The 24,087-nt window shown below is 37.6% G+C and overlaps 1 protein-coding gene across 12 annotated transcripts in view; it reads right to left on the bottom strand.

Moving 5' to 3' along the window:
• Positions 1-23,055, bottom strand: part of WDFY3 (WD repeat and FYVE domain containing 3) — a 242,839-nt gene extending 219,784 nt beyond the window's left edge. For 4 of the 12 annotated variants that reach the window (XM_045571059.1, XM_045571075.1, XM_045571091.1 and 1 more), the window contains exons 1-4: positions 22,930-23,047; positions 20,920-21,008; positions 17,470-17,572; positions 6,612-6,688 (exon numbers count right to left, since the gene is read on the bottom strand). The gene's annotated coding sequence lies outside the window, so the exon portion shown is untranslated. Of the gene's footprint in view, positions 1-6,611; positions 6,689-17,469; positions 17,573-20,919; positions 21,009-22,929 lie in introns of all 12 variants that reach the window. The other 8 variants (XM_045571051.1, XM_045571067.1, XM_045571078.1 and 5 more) reach the window with 5 other exon arrangements.
• Positions 23,056-24,087: the final 1,032 nt, after the last annotated feature.

Raw genomic sequence — 24,087 nt, 5'->3', positions numbered from 1 at the left:
ATGTTTTTATTGATTTAAGGGAGAGAGAAACATCAATAGGTTGCCTTCCAGGGACGGACTCGCAAATCTGGGCATGTGCTCTGACCAGGAATTGAGCCAGTGACCAACTAGTGACCAATCAGTGACCTTACATTGCACAGGGCAACGCCCAAACAAATGAGTCACAGCAACCAGAGCCTAATCTAGATTTTAAAAGGATAAGGAGACATAGGCAAATATTTTTTAAAAAGCTATGAAAGAAATCTTGGGAGCATCTGGAGAATTTAGATACGGACTAGATTTAAATATGGCAATATAAGATTATTGTTATTTTGCTGAAGTATTTCTGAGTCAAGTATCACAATGGTTGAAATCACTTTCGAATGGTTCAGTATACCAACTCTTTTGAAATATATGTAAACACAAGAATGTTTGTGGCAAAACACTGATAATTGTTGACTCCAGATTGAGAGTACTTAGATATACACTGTAAATTCAATAAATTTCTCTGTACATTTTAAATTTTCAAAATGTAAAGTGGGGTTTAAAAGGAGAAAGATTAAAAAGCCATCAGAGAATTTCCACTTATCCTTAGATTTCCAGTATTTTTTTATAGAGCAGAAATAAGAAACTTCTTCCCTCTTTGGTTTACAAAGTGCTAGCCTGCTAAATCTTAGAATGATTACCATTCTAGTTAGATTGCAGAAGGATACACAAAATTACAGCACTGCTCTTTCTTTCTCCTCTGTAAACAAATGTCTTTGACATCATAATACCTTAAACATTAAACTATACAATTTTCCCATGTTACCAAAGATGAAAATATGTGGTGTACTATACAAATTTTTCCCTGAACTCTACAGTGTATAGTCTTCATTTGAATGTCTTACACAAAGGTTGGAAAAGGTAAAGAAGTAAATCACATTTTCATAAAAATCTTTAAATAATTTGCATACATCTTATACAATCTCACAGAAGTTCTTCCCTTTTCTGTTAATTCTTCGACAGATACTTTTTTATATTCTTAAAGGGCAAACAACTCTCAGAGACCCAGCTTCTAGGCAAAGCATGCAGAAAGGAGAACAATAAATCTAATGAAAAAGTAAAAATGACAGCTAAGGTAACCAGTTTCTGCTGGAATACACAACAGAAAAAACACTACTTAAAAATTTTAAGAACTGCTCTAACAGGTTTGGATCAGTACATAGAGTTTCAAACTGTGGATTGAGGGGTCCCAGTAGAGGGTATGCAGGAGGCAGCTGATCTATGTTTCTCTCTCATCGATATTTCTAACTCTCTCTCTCCCTTATTCTCTAAAAAAATCCATATATATATATATATATGTATGATTTAAGAACATATGCTTCTTCAAAAAACAATTACAATATATAACTGAAAACTCATTCATATAGTTCACAGACCATTTTCCTCTATTAAATAAGACTTAAAATGTATCACCATTCCAGACTCTTATGAGCTATTGGAAAATAAATTTGCCACAAAATCACAACACCCTCAAAGGTAAGAAAAAGCAGTTAACTCAAAGTCACTTTAAAATATATCAAAATTTAGCTGAAACCAGTTTGGCTCAGTGGATAGAGCGTTGGCCTGTGAACTGAAAGGTCCTGGGTTTGATTCCAGTCAAGGGCATATACGTTGGTTGCGGACACATCTCCAGTAGGGTTGTGCAAGAGGCAGCTGATCAATGATTCTTTCTCATCGATGTTTCTCTCTATCCCTCTCTCTTCCTCTCTGTAAAAAATCAATAAAATATATTTTAAAAAATGTATCAAAATTTAAAATTCAAAAATATTTTCATAGATAATTATTTGCTTCATCTGCTATACTAAAGATGCTTTCTTCCTACACATAGGCCCTTCTTAGAGAAGTTGTGCTTTCCGCACTTATTGAAAAGGCAACTTGGTTGTGAAGGTTATTCAAATGACATGACTGGGTAGTGCTGCACAGCCTTCGGAACAGGAGACAGATGAATTCTTCTTCCAGCAAGTTAGAATTTAGAATACGACCATCAAAAGCTAAAATCAACAGCCCCAACTGACCACTGTCCACTGATAAGCTGAGAAAATCATTTGGCAGAGAAACAAAAACAAGAGTACAAGCAGCAGCAGAAAAAGAAATAGAGAATAAGTGCCTAAAAGCACTCAGTTCCATGGAAGCCTGGCTGTACATCCTGTACTTGAGTTATATAGTTTTTGGTACCAGGATATTTGTTCTCAAAAAATTTCCTTAAAAAAAGGTAAATATGTACATCTACTTAGGTAAAGAACTTCCAATGGAAAAAGTAAGTTAAATTAGCATATTAAATAACAAAAATATGATTAGGACACAGCAAAACCTGGGATTTAACTATAACTCAATATATTCTTCGCCAAAATAGGATGTTAACCTTACACAGGGTTACCTGAGAAGATAGAACAAGTTATTCTTCTCCAAATATTTCTTATTTTTTATTTGCTTACTTTTTCAGCAACAGAATAAAACATTTAAAATCCATGTTTAAATATAATGAGTGTAATCAAACATATATTCTAATATGTCAACAATGTATCATATTCTTTTAGAGAAAAGAAAAATATAATGACTCTTTTTGTGCAGGAGGGCAGTTAAGTGCCAGAGTCCTGGAGACAGACTCCTAGGTTTGATCCTGGTTCTGTCATTTCCTAATCCTGTGACCTTGTAACTTCTCCTGCCTGTTTGTTACTAATAGCATAAACTTAGTATGATAATGGAATCAATCTTGTAGGATTGTTATGAAAAATAAATGATGTAATATTATGAAAAAACCTAGGAAACAGTAAGTATTCACTATTAATATTATTTTTACTATTGTTAGCTATTAGAGTAAGAGGGTAGATTTCATAATCTGTGACATCATAAAACTAAATTCCTTGAACCGAGTCATTCTTTTGCTGTGCAGAAAATGAAAAAAAATCAAAATGTGTGATACAAAAAAAAAAAAAAAAAACCGAAAAAAAAACCACCACCACCACAAGACTTAAATGTAAACCTACATTAAGAAAAAACATAATTTCTATCGTGGGGCCTCAAAACAATAAACAATAAACTAAGAGTATTCTTTCATGAGGAATAACTTGCCTTCTGATAACATTTTGTAAAGCTTTCCTCAACAATCCCTGACCATAGAAAAAGCCCACACAGACACAGCAAAGCCACAGGATAATCTATTGATGTTGAAGGAAAGTAAAAATTTTGAAGATTTTACAAAAACAGATCAAATCTTAATTCTGATATCAAAAAGTTTGGCTTTTGAACCATGACTAGTTCAGAGATAACTATGAAAATTCATTGTTATGTAACTTTTTGCAACATCATCTGGAGTAGGCAATCATATAGAGTTAAGAAAGAACTCAAGACACTGTAAAGAGAAAAACAACTATTGCATCATGAACACATGACACATGACTTACAAATAAGTAATAAAACCAGATATAAAAGAACCAAATGGAAAGGACAAAAACTATGTGGAAGGTAATAAGAGAAGGAAGGAAGATGGAAAGGAGGGAGGACAGACCATTATAAATAATTTCAGCTATTTGGAGGGGAGAAGAACCAAAATATCTTAATTTTTATAAGAAGTCCCAAAATTCTTAAGTAATAAATAAATAAATTTTTAAAAGGACCTGTACTTCCTTCCCTATACATTCTGTAACTCACATTCTCCTTCAGCATATAGACATTCACAACAGTCCTTCATTCAGTCAAAAAATACAGAATCTTTACTGTCAAAATGTGATTCCCTAGTCTTTTTGAGGTTCCTCCTCCACTATGCATAAGGAAGATAATGAAACAGCCTGAGAGCTTAAATTTCTGACTCCCCCACTTCCTCTCCCGGGTCACTTATGTTATAGAACACTTCCCAATTGCAAACTCTTATGGAGAGCAGCAGCCTTTTTCATTTTCATTTATAGAAAGCACATAAAAAATGCGTGTAAAGGTAAAACAGATGTCTGACCAAATTAGGAGCAAAATGTACATAAGTAGCACACTTCCTCCTAAATTCCATGTTTCTCTCAACTTAGACATAGTTCCTTTTTCCATTAAAGAGAAGATTAATTTTCTTAGGATACTACCAAATTGTCAGTCATCTCACAACCAGATTAATACCCTTAAAGATGACTTTTAGTAGAGTCTTCAGAAAACTGAGGAGCCAGGGCAAGTTTCCCATGAATAACATTAACACCAAGGAATACATCCCTTACAAAACAATGAAAGGAACAGGTATCTGTCCTCCCACTCCCTTCCCTGAGGTCAAAACCAAATACAAAAGAATGGCTAGTGGCTAAAGTTTAAAACTGAAATGGAAAGTTGACATCCTACTGTTCACAATTTCAAAAAATTATTTAGTGATTACAAAAATATCTTTTCAGACCTACAGCAAAAATAGCACACTGAATTCCTCCATGCCCTTTTCTCTAAGTCAACAACTTAAGCAATGGCTCCAAACTCATATCCTTTTATGCAAACTCAATTCTACCCCTCAAAAATAAAGTCAATATGCTAATCAAGTGTATAATCAATCAACCAAGCACTAAGAATTGTATTCCCCTTGATTTTCATATATTGAAGTTCTAATTCCCAGCACCTCAATGTGACCTTATTTGGAGATAGGATCTTTACAGAAGCAATCAAGGATCTTTACAGAAGTACACAAGTTAAACTGAGGTCATTAGGGCGGGTCTCAAGCCAATGTAACTGGTGTCTATAAAAAGGGGAAATTGGGACTAAGACAATTTCTGATGTGTTAAGTTGCTCTGAGAGCCCTAACAAATTAATACATGTACAATAGCAATAGAGAACTAATACATACATATATTTCATTCAAAATAATTTTTATTGGCTGTACCTAAATTAGCCTCAATGCAGGATTCAAGTAGATGACCAAAAATCCTAAGTCTCAAGTTTTTATTCTGGAAAAAGACATTAGTCCAGATCAGAAAATCTTAGACCACAGATTTATTTATATTTTAGTTAGCCGGGACTCCTGCAATCATATAATCTAATCTACTCATTTCAAAACCTGCTGTTGCTTTTAAACACTGAGCATATATTAATTCCTCACAAGAACCCTATGAGGTACATGCACCATCAATTCTATTTTTAAGATGAAGAAACTGACGTCTAGAAGTTAAGTAAGAAGCTAGTAAGTAGCCAGGATTTAGTAAACTGAGGTGTCCAGAGAATAATTTATAACTCTCCAAAATCATAGTTAGTAGGTAAGCTGGGACTAACCTATTTTTTTCTCCCACCTTCAAATGTTTTTCTTAAATAGTCAAATAGAAAAGCTTTTCCTTTACTTGCTATATCCAAGCTTTGTATTTCTGCCTATCTGCCCTCCTCCTCTAACCACAAAAATATGGTTACCTATTTTCTTCCACTCCCTGAACACTCAAATGCTGTTTTCAATTTCTGATGCTCTTCTTGCCTCTATGTTAATCATTTTTATATACTGGAACAGAAGATTTCACTTCTACACAGTTTGGGAAATACTGCTTGAGCTTAACATTTGATACCAATTAAAATACAAATATACCTGGAAAGAGTAATATGATATTATTAGTTATCTGCATTTTAGTAGGAATAAGTTAGAAAATAGGCTTTGAAACAAAGATGGCAAGACAACCATGGCAAACAAAATTTTAAAAATGATTGTGCCCTGAGTCACAGCTTGTTCACAAGTACCTGACTAAAGAATCAGTCTGTTCTGGGAGATCTGGGATTGGGTGCTTAAATTAGCCTTTCTTTGGGCGTCTGAACTACAAGATATAAAGCTTGGGAGGTGGTGGCAAACATGCTTCCCTTGGCCAAGAATGGAGAAAGCTAGTCTGCAGAGAGTGAGACAGATGCGCAGGAGCTGCACACCCCTGAGAGTTCCAGGGAGACTGGCTGCACCTGGTCCCTGGGTGCTTTTCAGGCAGGCCATCTGCACCTCTGGCCCTGGATCCTTTGGCATCCCCTCTGACACACCCAAAAAACAAATAACTTCCCCTTTTTGCTGAAGTTCATTTGAAGCCAGTCCCTTGCAATCAAAAGAGAACTAACATGGTCAAAAAGTCATCTCCTCCAAAGTTGCAGAACATTTTTGAAGGACTAATTACTTCATGTAAAAATAAGTTTCTCAACAAAAATAAAGCGAAGTCAAAGACTAAAACTAAGGCAACTAGGTATCAATAGTACTTTCCAATGTCTCACAACATATTTCATCATTTGCACTAGTCACTGGAGATAAAATACAATAAAGAGTTACAAAGCCTGTGGTTACAATTAGATTTTTCTAGGGAAATAAAGAAGAAAATAATGCATTAAAAACATGATTTTATTCTATGTAAGTAACTACAACAAAAGTAATAATGCTTTCCAGCCAGAATTGAAACTGAGGTAATTTATTCTAACATATCCTTTTTGGGTGCAGAAAAGTAAAAGCCATCCAGAAAAGGAGGCTTATCCGAGATTACCCAGCCATCGGAGGGAATGATTGAAACCCACTCTTGAGTCACAGTTCAGAGGCCTTTCTCCAGAGCAATGGTATGGTACAGCAAAGACTATAACGATTCTGTTCCTTGTTCAACAGACATAGCAATCCTAAAACTGACCTGATTCTCTGTTCTGGGCTGGCATGAACCTGCAGCAGGCACTTTCCTCCTGAAGCAGATGTGGACAAGTATTATATCTATGATGAAAAAAAAGAAAAAGAAAATCCAGTTTATTTTCAGAATATGTTTCAGCATCATGAGTTATTCATTTTCTACTGATTCTCTATTTCTTCATGTGCTGCCAATGGTTTAATAGTGGAACACACAGCACTTTATTTTAGGCAGGTAAAATTTGCTATTCAATAGCCATAAAGAACACAGAATCATTTAATGATGGTCTCTACAGACCATCTCGTTCAGCGTCTTCATTTTACTGGTGAGGAAACAGACCCGAAAAACTTACGCGAAGAATCAATGACAACACAGTTATTTAGCAGCAAAGCCAGATTCAGAACTGAATTCTTCCCACTTTCAGTCCAGAATTAATGTGTACATCACAAAACACTTTCTTTTTAGAAATCCAAATATGAAAAAGAAAAAAAAGAGAGAAAAAAAATTCCTGTCATTTCTTTAAGTGCATTTGTCAAACATCTGAAGATAAATGTGCTATAGAGCTGAACTAATCTGCTCTAAATTAAAATCAGAAAACACTGCTTCCTCACTCAATGGTTATAAACCAACCTTGAGTTAACTTGTCTTGTATAGGATATTTAAATATTTTTAATTTACCATTCAATATTTTAATATGAAAACACTAGTATTTGAATCATAGGTTCTGATCTTTCTTAACTCAGCTCTCATCAAGTTTTAGGATTTAATTGTTTTTTTGTTCTCAAAGCTTTTATTCAAAATAAGGAGCTGGAATTAATTCCCATGGATCTTCTAACTCTGAAACATTTTACGTAAGAATAGTTTCATCTTTCAGCAACATTATGCTTTGCTGATCAACTATTTGTTTTTGTTATATATTTGTTCATCTCTTTGATGATATTATTACAATAGGTTAAACATAGTAATATTGCCTTCAAATGTAGTAAATTATCACTCAAAAACCTATGCAACAATAACCTAGTTTTGCTATATCACTTTTTTATTTTATAAGAACCCAGATGGAAGGAAAATATTTTTAAAATCTTCCTTTTAGTGGTTCCTAAGAAACTTCCTGAATCTTTTTCCCAAATCATTCATTTGGTTACTCATTCAACAAGTTGTTACTGAGTGACTTGTCAGATGGCAGACACAGCCTTAATAAGAGAGAAGTCTTTAATACAAGATACCTCAAGTGAAGTACTGAGTGACTTTAGAAATTCAAGTAGCAGTGAAGGAGTAGGTAAAAGTGATAAAATGTCTCCTAAACTGTAACCTCGAAATATGCCTTTTCTACATTAATTGCTACATACAACAGTTATTTGTAACATGTTTTAAACTCAAAACAAACAACAGAATGAATATACAGGTACTTGTTACCCAACTCAAGAATCTAAATATAGGTTATTGGTAATATTCTATGGAGTTGTTCCTCTCTATCCCATGCTCCCTCTCTTTTATCCCTTCTGTCCCTGTAACTGTTATCTTAAAATTTGTGTTTATCACTCCTTTGCTTTCTAAAAAGTATATTATATATGTACCGACCCCCCAACAATATCATTTTGTTAAAAGTGGTATTTAACAGCACCTGTTGGCTAGGGTCTGATTTTTCCATTCAAATTATGTTTTCAAGATCGCATCCATGTTGTTGCATGTAGTTTTAGTTCAAACATTTTTCCATTTTCATTGCAGAATAATTCTGCACTGTGATCATACTGTAATAGAATTATTCTTTTTTTTACAATAGCATCTTGTTTGTCCTGTGTTTTTTTTCTTTGCTATTATGAACATTGTTACAAAAACTCTCATACACATCTCCTGATCACACAGTGCCAAAGTTTCTCTTTAAGTAAAGTGTGTAGAAGTTGAAAAATATGCATATGTTCAATTTTTCATGAGGATGGCAATTTTTATTTTTTTTTAAAAATGTGTTTAGTAATTTATAATACCACCAGCAATAGGTATTTCATATTGATCCATATCTGCAGCATTTGGTCATGCCAACTTTTTAATTTTGGGTGTAAAATGGCATCTAATTGTGGTCTCAATTTGTATTTTCTTGCTAATTAATGATACTAAGTATTTCTTCAAGTTTTTTGGCTAATACATATTTCCTCTTTTATGTAATGCTTATTGATATATTTTGCCTAATTCCTCCTTACTTGTTTACCCTTTGCTGACAATTTCATGAAAATGTTTCAGATGATGGTTTTATCCACTTTGAATTACCAGGTATAGGCAAGTAATGCCATAAAGAAGCAGAAATAGCAAAAGGCCAGAGAGAATTGGAAACAGAAACCTAGAGTACTAATGTTTTTCTCAATCCATTTTTTGTACATTAATGCACTTTAGATGTCTAAAAATATCAGAAATCTAAAATATGCAATGGATCCTGTTTTAGAACCTTATTTTCATATAAATTCAGCTAAGACTAAATGCTTTTATATATTTCAGTGAACTGTAACTGCAATATAAAATAATTTCACGTATCAGTTTTAAACAAATCACAATTTAAATAAAAATTTAGACAGTCCTCATTTTGACCCCGACATGTTACATTTTTATTATTTATTTCATGCTTTGTTTGCTCCAATTTAAAATAAAGTCAGTGCTATTGTCAAAGGGGAAATTCTATAAATTAGAACACCACACAGACCCAATTCCAGACTTGCCTAGATAATTGGCTTTACCTCTTCGGACTAATCCTGTCTTTACGTTGATTTTCTTACACCTAACATGAAAATTGTGCTGGGTAAATTTTTGCTTGAAGATCAATGAGAAATAATGTTTTTTCCAGACAGCCCCAAAAGAGTTTTAGGAATCTCTAAGTGTAACACAAATCAGATTAAGGAGTAATGCCTGGGAAAAAATTAACCAGCAGGGCTATAGTCCTCCTATGGCTTCTCAGGACTCCTGGTAGATTGCCTAATGAACAGCATCATGCAGGAAAAGTATCAAAAGCCACACAAAATCTGAATCACTCTATAATGGCTTTGATTCCTAAATTCGCAATGAGAAAGAACTTCCAGATCCACATTTACCACCAACCTTCTACTGTGCTTGAACTCTTTGGGACCACATCAAGTCTAACTAACACTTCCCCTTTGATACACAATAGTAGGGAGTCTTACTTCTCTCTCCTATATCATCAACTTCCTAATTTCTTCCTTCCAATAAAGCAAAGCCATTCCTGTGTGCACGTGAGAGTGTGTGTGTGTGTGTGTGTGTGTGTGTGTGTGTGTGTGTTAGTATTTCCCATCAGTAGAAAATGAAAAACAGCAACAACAAACTTTTGACCAGGTTATGGCCAATATTTTTTATTCCCTTTTCAGCAAGAGGTGACAAAAGTGCTGTCCATACTCCATCTACTTGTATTCTTCAGTCAAATGGAACATACTCCAATTAGACTTTTGCTCCTCATCATATCCTGAAACGTTAGGTCACCAATTACCTACATACTGTTAAACCAAAAGGCCAGTCAGTTGTCGACATATCATCTGCAGCACAGGGCCTCAAGCCCTGATACACTCTATTTACCTGGCTTCCAGAGAACAAAGACTCTCCTGGCTTCATCCTATTGCACTAGACACTCCTTCTCAGCCTCCTTGGCTTGTTTCTCCTCTTCTCACAGATCACTAAAGTCTAAGCATTTACCCTCTCTCTAAGCCATCAACGAATATTATTGTCTAACAACAAAATATCTCCAGAATCTGACCCCTCCTCATCACCTACATTGAGACTTGACCAAAACAGTAACTTGATCATCTCTCAACTGAACTTTTTGTGTAGTCAGTACTGGTATCCCAACTTCTATCCTGCCCTATGTCACTCCTTTCTCATCAAAGCAGCCGGTGATCTGGATAATCAAACATAAATCATGTGTAAGGTAACATCTGAGCCCCAAATCTCCCAATGACTCTTCATCTCAGAGTAAATGCCAAAATCTTTAAAAAAGCATAAAAGAATCTACATAATTTGGCGCCCATTATCTCTCACCTCATTCCCTACTGACATCCTTTCCTATTTCTTATACAGGCTAGGCCGTACTCCTGCCTCAGAGCCTTTACACTTGCTGTTCTCTCTGCCTAGTTTTTCAAGAAATCATTATCTCTGTGCATCTCACTCCCTCACTCTATTTAAAACTGTTACAATTCTGTTCCCAGAATCCCCAGCCCACTTCCCTAAATAACTTTTCTCCAACGTCATTAACATTAATTTATTTCCCTTCTATTCCTGTTCATCTATGTTCTCTTACCAAAAAAAAAAAATCATAAAATTCATGAAGGCAAGAGCCTTTTTTGTTTGATGCTAAACATCTTCAATGTCCAGAAAGGGGTCTGGCACATGATAATCATTCAATAAACATTTTTTTAATTAATGTCATCATTTTATTTTATTTTTTGTTATTTTATTGATATTTTACAGAGAGGAAGAGAGAGGGATAGAGAGTTAGAAACACTGATGAGAGAGAATCATCAATCAGCTGCCTCTTGCACACCCCCTATTGGGGATGTGCCCGCAATCAAGGTACCTGCCCTTGACCGGAATTTAACCAGGGACCTTTCAGTCTGCAGGCGGATGCTCTATCCACTGAGCCAAACCGGTTTTGGCCAATAAACATTTTTAAATAAACAAATGAATAATTACTCTCTTAGTGTTAAAATTACAAACTTTCTGAGTTTACAAAACAAGATAATCTAAATCCTTAGAGGACAACAGGTAGCTTATTGATATAAAATAATCACTAATATTTCTTCAGCAAATAACAATAACTAAAGACCTCAGTTGACACTTCCACACACTTAAACAAATCACTATCATAAATAGTTCCCCCACTCCCTCGTTCCCCAAATTACGCTTTAGACACTTGCCATCCACAAGGTGACTCGTTGACTCATTTGTTTTCCACTAACTATTGTGATATTGAACAAGGGTTGGTTTACAGACCCACAACACCAACAAAAAGGAAATTATAAAAATGTTTACCTCAAACCGGTTCTAGACAAGAATCAAGCTCTTTGTAAATAAATAAAGTCTAAAAGTAAAGGGCAGATTTTTTTAAGGCTTTAAATATTTTTTTTGGAAATAATTTCCAACTTATAAAAAAGTTGCAAATAAAAGAATACAAAAAATCACCCTTGTTAATATTACCCACTTTATCATTGTGTTCATGTGCTCTTGCACTTTCTTTCCATTCACAGTCCTTTATAGTATTTCCCCTGATCCAGTATGGAATACAGCCTAGGATCAGGTTCTCTCTTAAGCCTTCTTTAATTTGGAGAACTCCCACAGCCTTTGTCATTTATGACACTGGCTTTTTCTCTTTTCTTTTCTTTTCTTTTCTTTTTCTTTTCTTTCCTAAGAACACAGCCTCCTCCCTCCCCTCTTATTAAGTGGAACATTCCTCATTTTGGAATGTTCTGATGTTTCTTCATGATCAGATTCAGGTTATACAGTCTTGGCCAGAATCTATAGAGGATGAAGTGTCTGTCACCTCAGGGTGTAATATCTAGAGTCTCATCATATCCACCTGATCCATGTTGTTGTTAGATTGTGATATCCCCCATATAAAAAAATTCTTATTTTTTAGTATAAAAAAAAGATACAAGGTCATATTCTATGTACCCTGCCTGGGTCTGGAATTGGCCATTTATTTCTCTGAAGAACTCTAGCTGCTTTGTGTTGGTAACAGTATTAGAGACCAAGATTTGTGAGTTAAATGTGTCCACTGTCTTTTGTTTCTTGGCCTTTCTGTTGAACAGAACTATTAGGAAATGTATGCATATACATTTTTGGATACATATATGTTCATACATATACATATGTGCATATATATTTACACATACATATGCAAATTTTAAAAGTAAATTTATACTACTGCCTTGCATTGTATATCCCCACAGAATTCATTTTTGTCTTTCTCCATTCCATGTTTATATGTCTCTCCATCCCAAGTCCTGGCTTCAAAATAACCTCAAGATATTTACTCAACATACAAGTGAGCCAGAGTTGCTTTGTCCACATCACTATAAAAATAAACTACAGTAGAAAGAGTTCAGGATTTGTTTGCAATCCCTCCCTCTTACCTACACCCAAGATGAGGGTAAATAGTCAAATTCTGTGTAAGTTACTTAGATTTACTCTTCTTCAACACAGGCACAGTACCAAATTAAATGCAATCTGGTTCATTTGTTTCAGATTTTGCCCATTCCCATCATTATTCTGAACATGGAATATAACATACTTTGAAAAGTCTAAACTATAGAAAAAGGTATACTTTCAGAAGTCTCATTCCCTCCTATAAACCTTTGGTTCCATTACCTCCCATCATTTCTTCTTTTTGTAAAGTTAAGCAGGTACATATATGTTTTATTCCTCCCCTTCTCTTTTTACACATAACTTAGCACACTGTATCTGCATGTTACACACACCAGCTCAATCCAGACTGGAGGAAACTCTTCCCAAAGCATTATCTTATACCCAAACCAGACAAAGACAATAAGAGAAAAAACAAGAAATCCAATATTCTTTGTGAACACAGATACAAATATTTTAAACAAAATATTAGCCAGCCAAATTTGCAATATATAAAAGAGATATTACATCATGACCAAGTGGAGTTTATTCTGGAAATACAAGGCTGCCTCAATATTTGAAAAATTGATCAATATAATTCACCATTCACTAGGAAAAAAAAAAAAGCTATGATAATCTAAACAGATATAAAAAAAAGTACTTGACAAATTTAACACCTATTCTAGTAAATTCCCTGAAGATAAATCTGACCTGCACATACTAAAAATTAAAAAATGTCTTGATACTCCTAGTTATAAGCTCTTCCTAGCATTGGGTCCCTATCAGATGCCCAGATATGAGAACTAAAATTAGCAAGTGAGAGAATAACATGTTAAATGCCTCCCTCCTGCAATTCTGCATTGCAATCTGACCCCTGAGTTATAGACATCTCAGATTAAGATATACTTTTTGTTAATTACAAAGTAACTTTTATTAAATTGTTTAGGTTTATAGGAAAAGCAGAGTTTCAACCTAAAGGTAGTTACATGAAAAACTAACACAAGCAATGACTTTCAATAAGCATCTAACTGTTAAATACATATGCTCAAAACATAAAAATAAAAACCACTACGTTTTTGTTGACAGCCCAGATAGCTTTATATAAATATTGCTTATTAGTCCTTAATCATTCAAAAACTATCTCTCCTAATTTTACAAGAAGCAAAAATCATATGCTGGCCTTTGGCATATTAATGAAAGTACTTAGTACAAAATATTTTTTAATCTTTATTAAAATTTTTTAAAATATATTTTTATTCCTTTCAGAGATAGGAAGGGAGAGGGAGAGAAACATCAATGATGAGAGAGAATCATTGATCGGCTGCCTCCTACACACCCCCTACTTGGGATTGTGCCTGCAACCTGGGCCCTGACCAGGAATAAAACCATGACCTCCTGGCTTATAGGTCGATGCTCAATCACGGAACAATACTAGCCAGGCATACTATAAAATACTAATGGCCCAGTGCACAAAATTCATGCATATTAAAATGGGGATCCAGAGACAAGTCCCTGCCCACCCACATGCACCTCAAAATCATCCGAGACCCAGACCCAGCTGCCCAGGACACCCCCCCCCCCCCCCCATTGAGCTAGATCCAGATCTGGCCAGACCTACACTTATCAAGCCCCGCCAAGCAGGGGGCTCAGCCTCAGGTCCCCTGGCCTGATGCCAGGATGAGGGGGCGTGGCCTGGGGTGCCCCAGATGGGGTGGGGGGCGTGCCCTGAGGTCCCCCGTCAAGCCCCGCCAGGTGGTGGGGGAGGGGAATGCGCAGCCTCAGGTCCCCCAGCCCGGCACTGAGATGGGGCACAACCTCAGGTCCCCGGGCCGGTGCTGGGCAGGGGATGCGGCCTGAGGTCCCCTGTCAAGCCCCATGGGGGCAGGGGATGACACAGCCCCAGGTCTCTGCCGATTGCTTGTTAATGCTCCTTAAGGGAACTTGGCCTCAGCTGTGGGTGCAGCCATCTTTGTGACAGAGAGATCGTCAATTAGCATATCCCCTCTTTATTAGATAGGATTAAACAGAACATATTTTTTGAAGTCAAACAATAAAAGTTGTTCTGCATCATAATACCAATTCTTATTTTCCTTTAACTCATGCTCCAAAAATAATCATAGTTTACAGTCTGGTATGTACCTTTTCAGACATTTGCTATGCTGAATATATACGTGTGTGTGTGTGCATGTGTGTATACACATACATATATGCATGCCTTCACAAACACAGTGTATGTAACATTTTAAAATTCTATAAACCAAGATTTTAACAATATTTCAATGGGGCCTTTATAGTTGAGGAACTATAAAACATGAAAAAAAAAAAAAAAAAAAAAGAAAGAAAAAAAGAAAAAAAGAGCCAAGCCCAGACAGTGTGGCTAAGTGGTTGAGCATTGAACCAGGAAACAAGAGGTCACCAGTTCAATACCCAATCAGGGCACATGCCTGGGTTGCACACTCAATCCCTAGTAGGGGGTATGCAGGAGGCAGACATTAATGATGTTTCTTACTTATCAATGTTTCTGTCTATCCCTCTCCCTTCTTCTCTCTAAAAATCATTAAAAAATATTCTTAAAAAAAAGAAAAAAAACTGAGTCAAATAAGTTAAAATTTAAAATATAGTTGTTTAATGTGGCTTAAAATCTTGCTCAAGTTTTGGGAATTTATAGAATATATTATTACTTCTGTGGCAGACACATGTTGGAGTGGCTAGAGAGCCCACAATCCTTCCCTTTTTGGTGCCATCAGATCAAAGGATAAGTTACAGGGAGATTTATGGAATGGCTATTTGAATGAATCACAACTTGACAATAACCTAAAATTCCATTCTCAGGTGTTTCCAGAATCCTCCAATGCCAAAGTAAACAAGCCAAAATATAAAGCCTCCTAATGACCGGGTGGATAAGGTGACCCACATTGCCAATCAAGTCAGACTCCTTCTCCAGCCAACCTGGTCTTGCTCAGTAGGTTCATGACAACAGCCAGGTGGCAGGAGAAGCAGTTATGTAAGGGATCAACTGAATGGACTCACTAAGACTGACTTCACTGACACTACTGTTGAGAACACATTTGCCTGAGTCCCTATTAAGCACTACCTCCTGACAAAACACATCAAGCCCTCAGCATCACAGAAATGGTGATGGCTGGTCCTCACTACATGAGACAGGAGTTCTGAATTTGCCTCTGCCAGCATCGCTATGCAAGGTTAATTTGGCGTGCTGTCCTGCAGGATATAAATTAGGTCCTGAGCACTAACTAACACACGATGTCTCCCATTCCAGAATACACTGGATGCAGAAACCAAACAATGATAGCGTTTTGTTTCTTATCTCAATAATTCTTCTTGTCTCAAGAACTCTGGAATCTGTTGAGCTAGAAGTTTTCATTCCCAAGGAAAAAAAATATTTATACCAGGAGACAAAAGAAGTGTTTCATTCTACTGAAAGCTGAACTTACAGTGTTCAGGTTTATTTCCTCACAACAGTAGAAAGACCATCATAACCCCATCCAGTTGGACCTACCAGGATCTCAGCCCCTTTCAAGAAGGAAAGACTGGCTCACAATAGAACCTGACAAGCCAATATACTTGATAAGCAGAAGGTAACAGAAACATGAAATCTGATGCAAAACTAAGGACTGCAGCCACATTTATTTTCTTACTAGTCATCTATATCTATATATAACCCTAATATGCAAATAGATCGAATGGCTGAACAACCAAACAACCAGTTGCTATGATGTGCGCTGACCACCAGGGGGTGCGTGTGGAACAGGGCAGATGTCAGTAGCAGGTGGCAGAGTGTGGAACATGGTGGACGTCGGCCGCGGAGGGATGGTGGAGCAGGTGAGTGGGGGGCACCAGACCAAGGTGGGGTGCCAGTCACTGTCATAGGAGCAAGCCTCTGGTGGTTACTGAAAATTCTTTGCTCCCACATGCTGTGGTCCAGCCCAGCGCTCATACCTGCTGCCAGCACCGGACCTGCTCGCACTGCTGTTGGCATCCAGTGCTGGTCCCAATCATTCAGCGCCGTCAGTGGGTGCGAGCAGTGGCTGCCAGCCCCAATTGCCCCTCAGGGCTTCTCCACCCCCCACCCTCCTGCTCCAAAGGGACAATCGGGGCTGGAAGCCACCTCTGGCACCTGCTGCTGGCGACGGCACCATTCGCACCCACTGCTGGCACTGGTCCCATTTGCACTCACAGCCCGCGCGAAGCCAGGGCTCACACCCACTGCAGGCCCAAATCGCTCTGCGTTGTCAGCAGGTGCAAGTGGTGGCTGCCAGCTCCGGTTACCCCTGAGGGCTTCTCCACATCCCTGTGTTCCTGAGGGGCAATCGGGGCAGCAGCCACTTGCACCCACTGATGGCACCAGCCTTGCTCACACCTGTTGCTGAAGCTGGCCCCAATCGCTCCACGCTGTCAGTGGGTGCAAGCAAGGCCAGCGCCGTCCACACGTGGGAGCAGTAGAGGGAGTAGATGCCAGGAGACAGAGGACTGGGGGATGGAGCTGGAGGGGCTGGGAAGAGACACAGATGATGAGCCAAGACCCACCCCTGTGCCCACCGTGGCCTCATGGCTCACAGTTCCTTTCAAGGTGCATGAATTAGTACAATGGATCCCTAGTGTATGATAATTACCCCATCTCTCTCATTAAATACATTTTATCTCCTTTCCCCCATCATGCAGGTGGCAAGTTAGCAGAAATTAAATTTAGGTTGTGAAAGAAAGAGTCACAGTGGAATGAAGAGCAGCACATTACCCAGAATCAGTAGCCCTACGGCACTGCCTCTTGATGTGGTTCCTCAGCTTATATTTAGATTTTTCTCCCACTAGAAAAAGTGGGATAGCAGGGTTAACTCTACCTTTATGTAAGTGGGGAGAAAAATGGGGGCAAGAGAAAAGGTAAAGGGAGTGGTTAAATTACCAAAGAGTAGGATAGCTGAACACCTCCCAGGAGGGCTACGGAGCTTTGATCTCCTCTCCTTCGGGGATGGACCCCAGCACTCAGTATTAGATGCCTAGAGCTAGGCACCAAAAAATGTTAATATGACTTCTAGGAAGTAAAAGAGGTGTGGAAAGTTCTCGTTTTAATGTCAAATTATCATATTCAGTAATTTTTTTGGTGCTTCCTCTTACCCCACTCAAAAACTAAATGCCTAACATAGTCTGCTTTTGCCTTCAGAATTGTGACATTAGAATCCTCATGCCTAACATGCTTTTTCACATCCTCCTATTTTGCAAGAAAGCACATTTACTCCAAAGCTTCAGTTTGTTCATTTTAGCAGCAGCTCAGCAGCAGTTTCCTGTTAAGATGTTACAATGAAGCATCAGCAATTCTCTAATCTCGTGATGCCACACTAGTGCATAGAGCAAACTAAATGATTACTGATTAACAATGGCAATGAATTCTTTTCCTTAAAAGATACTTAATAGCATATAAAAGAATGTCAAGCTCCCTGGGCCCTGCTTTCTCTGTCACTTAAGTCCTGGGTCACCAAAACAGATTTGTGACGAGAGATACTTAAGCAGTGTCAGCCCCCATCTTTGATTCCAGATCAAGTTATCATTAACATTAATTCACCCAGCCTCTATAGCCCAGATTAGAGGACTAGGGATCCAAGCTTGTTCTGATACCCACTCTATTCTACTCATACCCTTTCTGCTGTTCTAGCCTTTTTTTATGTCTCAGTAATTATAATAGGGTTCTATTTTAAACACTTTTGGAGGTTCCTAATCTGGTCCCTGCTTTGTCTCAGCCTAGGACTGGGATGCTTGTTTTTGATTACCAGTCCCAATCCCAAAGACTGGGAACAGGACATTATCTAGAGCCCAGTAAGCCAATAGCCACAAACAATTGTCTGGAGGCCATTCTCATTCTCTCTCCCTCAAGATTCCACATGTTTCTTTACCTTGAATTCTCATTAACAACAGGTTGTGGATGGCTCTCTGGCTATTCTACTCTCGGCATGGCCTACCGAAGAGAACCTTTCCTTAGCACCTGTAGCTTAGGTACAATTGGCTCTAACACGCAGCACTATTTCTACAATAAGTATGAGCTCATTCTAGTCCATCCCAAATGATGACAACCTCTGCCCTACTCTTAAGCTTCACCATACTCTGGCATATCACAAATACCACAAAATCCTATCAGTTCTTGAGATATGGTAAAAATAAACAAACTTACAAAATTTTAAAACAAAGGAATTAAACAGGTAAACAAAAGAATATTTTCTGAATGGTATGAACTGGAAACTTTGTAATAATAAACATAGTATTCCCAGGTATTTATATGACAAATCTTTAAAACCAGGTAATCTTTTAAAGTAGAACAAAAGATAATGGCTACATTATATTCTGTAAATATATTATAGTATATAGAAAGAACCACTTAATTCCAAAGAATTCTGGCTGTAATTTCTCAACACAAAACAAAAGGTACATCAGACCAATAAAACAATGTCTATACCTAGTCATATAAAATTAGCATCTGGGTTGTTGTTTTTTATAATCCTAAATTAGCATATTTTCCCACTGATTTTTACAGAGTAGAAGGGACAGGAAGAGACAGAAAGAGAGAAACATCAATGTGAGAGTTATAGATTGGTTGCCTTCCACAGAAGCCCCGACCAAGGCCAGGGATCAAACCTGCAACCTAGGCCGTGCCCCTCACGTTGACCTGGACTGGAATCAAACCTGGGACCTTTCAGTAAGCAGGCCAATACTCTATCCACTGTTCCAAGCCAGTTAGCACAAATTAGCATCTCTTTTGATCAACGCTGATTTTTTCTTTATGAAACTTAAATTTCTAATTCCACGTAGTGCCAAAAAATAGGATTCCCATTACTTTCTCCAAAATCTAGCTTTGTTATTAACACTACACCCTTATAAAAGTTGTCCCTTTGCTGAATTTCTCAACCCTTATTCCTAAAGATCAAGCCACCAATGGGATCATCATGAATATAAGGAAAAACTGCAGAAGAAGCTCAAGATTATAGGGAAAAGGTGTGTGTATTTACCTTGGACTCCTTATATGCCAAGAGAGCTGCAATAAGAATAATTACAATGGATAATAAGAAACTCCAAATACTGGGGCTAAGGAGGAAAGCCAATGAAACCTCAAACAGGTATTAGTACATTATTTAATAACTAGTGGCCCCATGCACAAAATCCGTGTACATTTGGAGGGGATTAGAGGAAATAAATTAATATTGCTATTTGCCCTTTCTCTATAATAGAAGTGTCAGAGATGAAAGAAAATTAGTAAAATGTATATGAAAATCTCCCTCCTGTTAGAGTCTGGGGCACACTATGGGACTCAGAGTCAAGTTCCTGCCCACCTACATGCACCTCAAAATCGCATGAGACCCAGACCCAGCCAGCCCCCGACCACCATTGGGCTAGTCCCACCCTTGTCAAGCCCCGCAGGGCAGGGGGCAGAGCCTGAGGTCCCCCAGCCCAGACTGGGGTGGAGGACGTGCCTTGAGGTCCCCCATCAAGCCCCAGTGAGTGGGTAGCATGATCTGAGGTCCCCTGTCAAGCCTCACCAGGCAGGGGAGTGCAGCCTCAGGTCCCCTGGCCAGGTGCTGGGGCTGGGGGCGCAGTCTGAGGTACCCCAGCCTGGTGCCCCAGTCGGGGGCACGGCCTGAATACCCCACAGCCCAGCACCAGGACAGGAAGTGAACCTTGAGGTCCCCCATCAAGCCTTAGGGCAGGGGGCATGACCTGAGGTCTCCTGGCCTGGCGCCAGGGCTGGGGGGTGAGGCCTGAGGTCCCCTCTCAAGCCTTGCTGGTTGGAGGATATAGCCTGAGGTCCTCTGTCAAGCCCTGCCAGGTGGGGGATGTGGCCTGAGGTCCCCTGTTAAACCCTATGGGGGCGGGGGAGGGTATAGCCTTCGGTCTCTGCTGACTGCTCATTAAGACTCCTTATGGGAACTTGGCTTCAGCTGTGGGTACAGCCATTTTTGTGATGGAGTGATGGTCAATTAGTATATTTCTTCTTTATTAGATAGAATTATGTGTTCATAAGTTAAAGTAGTTTACTAGCTCTTTAAGAGGATTAGTATCTTATTATCTTAATATTTGAACACACAAAATTACAGCTAATAAAGTCCTGTTGAATGAAAAAAAAAACAACAAAATGAAAAAAAAAATTTAGATGACTAGTAAAGAGAGAGTGTCAACTGTACTCAGCTGACACTGCAATAGTCACCTTGGAATGTCAACTGCCAGGTAGGACCTTACTCAAAGAAAACCAAGTGTGATGTGAGTTCCAAGCCTCTTTTTCCCAAAGATATCTCTCTACCGAATAATAAGCATGATGCAAAATGCATCTCACATCCTGGACTAATTTCATTTGCTCTGATCTTTTCACCAGGGAATTATTTTCCTCTATTCTGATTTTATATTACAGCCCTTTCCTTAATCTAACATTGCATTTAATATTTAAATTTTAAAAATCCATTTCATCTGAACAGGTTTGGCTCAGTGTATAGAGCGTTGGCCTGTGGACTGAAGGGTCCCAGGTTCAATTCTGGTCAAGGGCATGTACCTTGGTTGCGGGCACATCCCCAATAGGGGGTGTGCAGGAGGTAGCTGATCGATATTTCTCTGTCTCTCTCCCTTCTTCTCTGGTAGCTGATCGATATTTCTCTATCTCCCTTTCTCTGTAAAAAATCAATAAAATATATATTTTTAAAAATCCATTTCACTGCTTGTTTTGGTAGGACTTTTCTATTTCAGGTATCTGGGAATGAGTTACTATCTCTTTTATTTAGCTTAAAATTACTGTTCATAGAGATGTTATAGTGAGTTGAATAGATTGGGTAGGAAAAAATAATGAAATTTTGTTTTAACGCCAATAAGCCATGGCATTCTTTACTAAGTAGTCATTTTGTCATCTTTAAAGTTTTTTTTTTAATTGTTTTATTGACTTTTAAAGAGAGGAATGGGGAAAGAGAAACATCAGTGAGAGAAACATCCATCAGCTGCCTCCCTCACTCCCCCTACTGAGGATTGAGTCAACAACCTGAGTATGTGCCGTGACCGGGAATTGAACCAGCAACCTCCCAGTGCAGGGGATGGCACTCAACAGAGCCACTCCATTCAGGGCTTCAAGGTGCTTTTTTAAATTGATCTCTTAATGATAATAGATGATGAAATGCAAAAATCTAACTCAAAACCTGTACATAGTACTTACCTCTGCTATTTAGATGAGACAAAAAAAATTTAAGATACTAAAATCAATATAGCCAACATGCTATGTAAGAGCATTTCGAAACTCTTAACAAAACTGAAGAAAGCACACACAGATGTGATTATTATCTATAAGCTTAACAACACCAAAGTAACAATTAGGTACAGGAATGCAACCAATCTCCTTCCACTAAAATAGAGCTTGCTGAACAGAACCTCTCTGAACTGGAATGACACTTTGTCAGATGACATTAGGATATGCAAAGCAACCATTCAACTCTGCACTACAGTGGCTGTCAACAAGCACAGTAGAAGGAAAAAAAAAAAAAAGGCTAGAATATGAGGATCATTTTAAAGATCTTTCAACACTGGCACACACAATAGTAAAAAAGTGGCCCATTTTTTATGAAAGTAATTAGGCCGAGAAAATTCAAAGTGCATGAAAATTCATAGAGACAAAGAAAGAATACACTTTTAAAAAAATAAGTGCACTTCTCCACACCATGAATAGAGATCACTAGCATAGTCCTCACAGAAAGGCTATTATTCTGCACATTTCCCCTGCTCTGACCCAGCCACACGAGTGCATGTCTGGGGTAATGGTGGCCTTTCCAGCAGCTGCCATGTCTCGTCGAGCTTCCCATCACCTCCTGAAAGAATAAACACCTATGCCCATCCATGTGGCAGTTATGCAACCTAACACAGGCTGGGAATCACTGAAGGCATTTTACTCTGGTGACTCAGATTTACATCTAGGTCTCTGTGGAAAAGGAGATGGAGAGCACAAACGCATGTCATAATACCATTTTTCATTAATATTTATCGTATAACTAAAGTAAATTCAAAATTTTCTGCTCTTTATATAGGTTTGACAAATAAAGTAGCTTTCAAAAATGCCTCAGGTTTGACTAGGTCCAGGTCAGCCTCTGATAGACTGACCCGAGGCAGAAGGATTCCCCTTTACAGAGAACTCATTTCCACTCCCCTCCATCCCCCCTTTCTTCCCATCGTGATGTCATTCACCCACATTGTCCTTTCCCCTTTCCCCAGACTCTTCTTTAAGCCCACCCCCGATAGCCATTTCCTTGTGAAATGCTGAATTTCACAAAGCCAAGATAACTTTTTCAGGCTATTAAAATAATAGAAATACTTTAAACATCAGAACTTCAGAAATAATAAAGCAACAATAAAGCAACAGTTTTCCTCTTGACCACAGAGATAACTCATTTAACTTAGCAAATGAAGTGAAATATATAAAGCACATCTGTCATTGTTCCAACAGATCAAATTATCTCTTTTAAAAAATATGCTAAAAAAAAAGTCGTAGTTAGTTCAATTTTCATGGTGGCCTAGTTGTAAAATGCTTCAGAAGCACTAGTAAGGTTTTCATGTTAAAAATATGGTCTTTTCTAAGTATTTTACTTTATTATTTAAACAATAAATTCAGACAAATTTTTTTCCATCTGATTAATTGCTGGTGAAATCTACTGATTTTATAATTTTTTATAATTCTGATATAAGTCAATTTTGGTTTTCACCAAGAAAATTCTATCAATCCCCGATATATTCATATCAAACATATTAGGCTTCCCTAATAATTTCAACTAAAAGTAATCTTTTTACTTACTATAAGTATCCATAGAACTTTGATACCTTTCAGACAGACTATTCACATACTGTTCAACTATTTATTCATCTATCTTATCTCCACTATATTATAAAATTATTGAGAGAATTATCCATGTAGCTCCCATAGTACCTAGTGCAGAAAAACAATAAACTATTTCATAACTATTTAGGAAACATTTTTTAGAATTATTATTACACATTATACCATCATTGGAGAGTCTATTTACAGTGTATGGTCATTTTGGTTAATAAGAACTAGGCTCCAAGAGCAAGTTAAATCCCTTATACTTGATCTAATTTAGTCACTAATAATTAAATAAATAAATCAGGTGAAATAAAGTTATTAGGCAATCAATACACAATGATTTTTCTAAAAATAACTGACATACAGTTTAATTTCATACTTGTTCACTTAACTATGGCATTTATCATATGAATCAGCAAGCACTGTGTTTTAATGAGCAGTATGCCATAAGGAAAGAACTTGGACTTCAGTATCAGAAAGACCCAGTCTTTAAACAAAGAAATTTGATTACATTTACTAACAGTTTCCTAG

Source organism: Pipistrellus kuhlii, unplaced genomic scaffold, assembly GCF_014108245.1.
Source record: "Pipistrellus kuhlii isolate mPipKuh1 unplaced genomic scaffold, mPipKuh1.p scaffold_m20_p_1, whole genome shotgun sequence".
Classification (NCBI taxonomy): domain Eukaryota; kingdom Metazoa; phylum Chordata; class Mammalia; order Chiroptera; family Vespertilionidae; genus Pipistrellus; species Pipistrellus kuhlii.
Note: the sequence above shows the minus strand (reverse complement) of the source record. Positions and strands in the feature narration are given on the sequence as shown.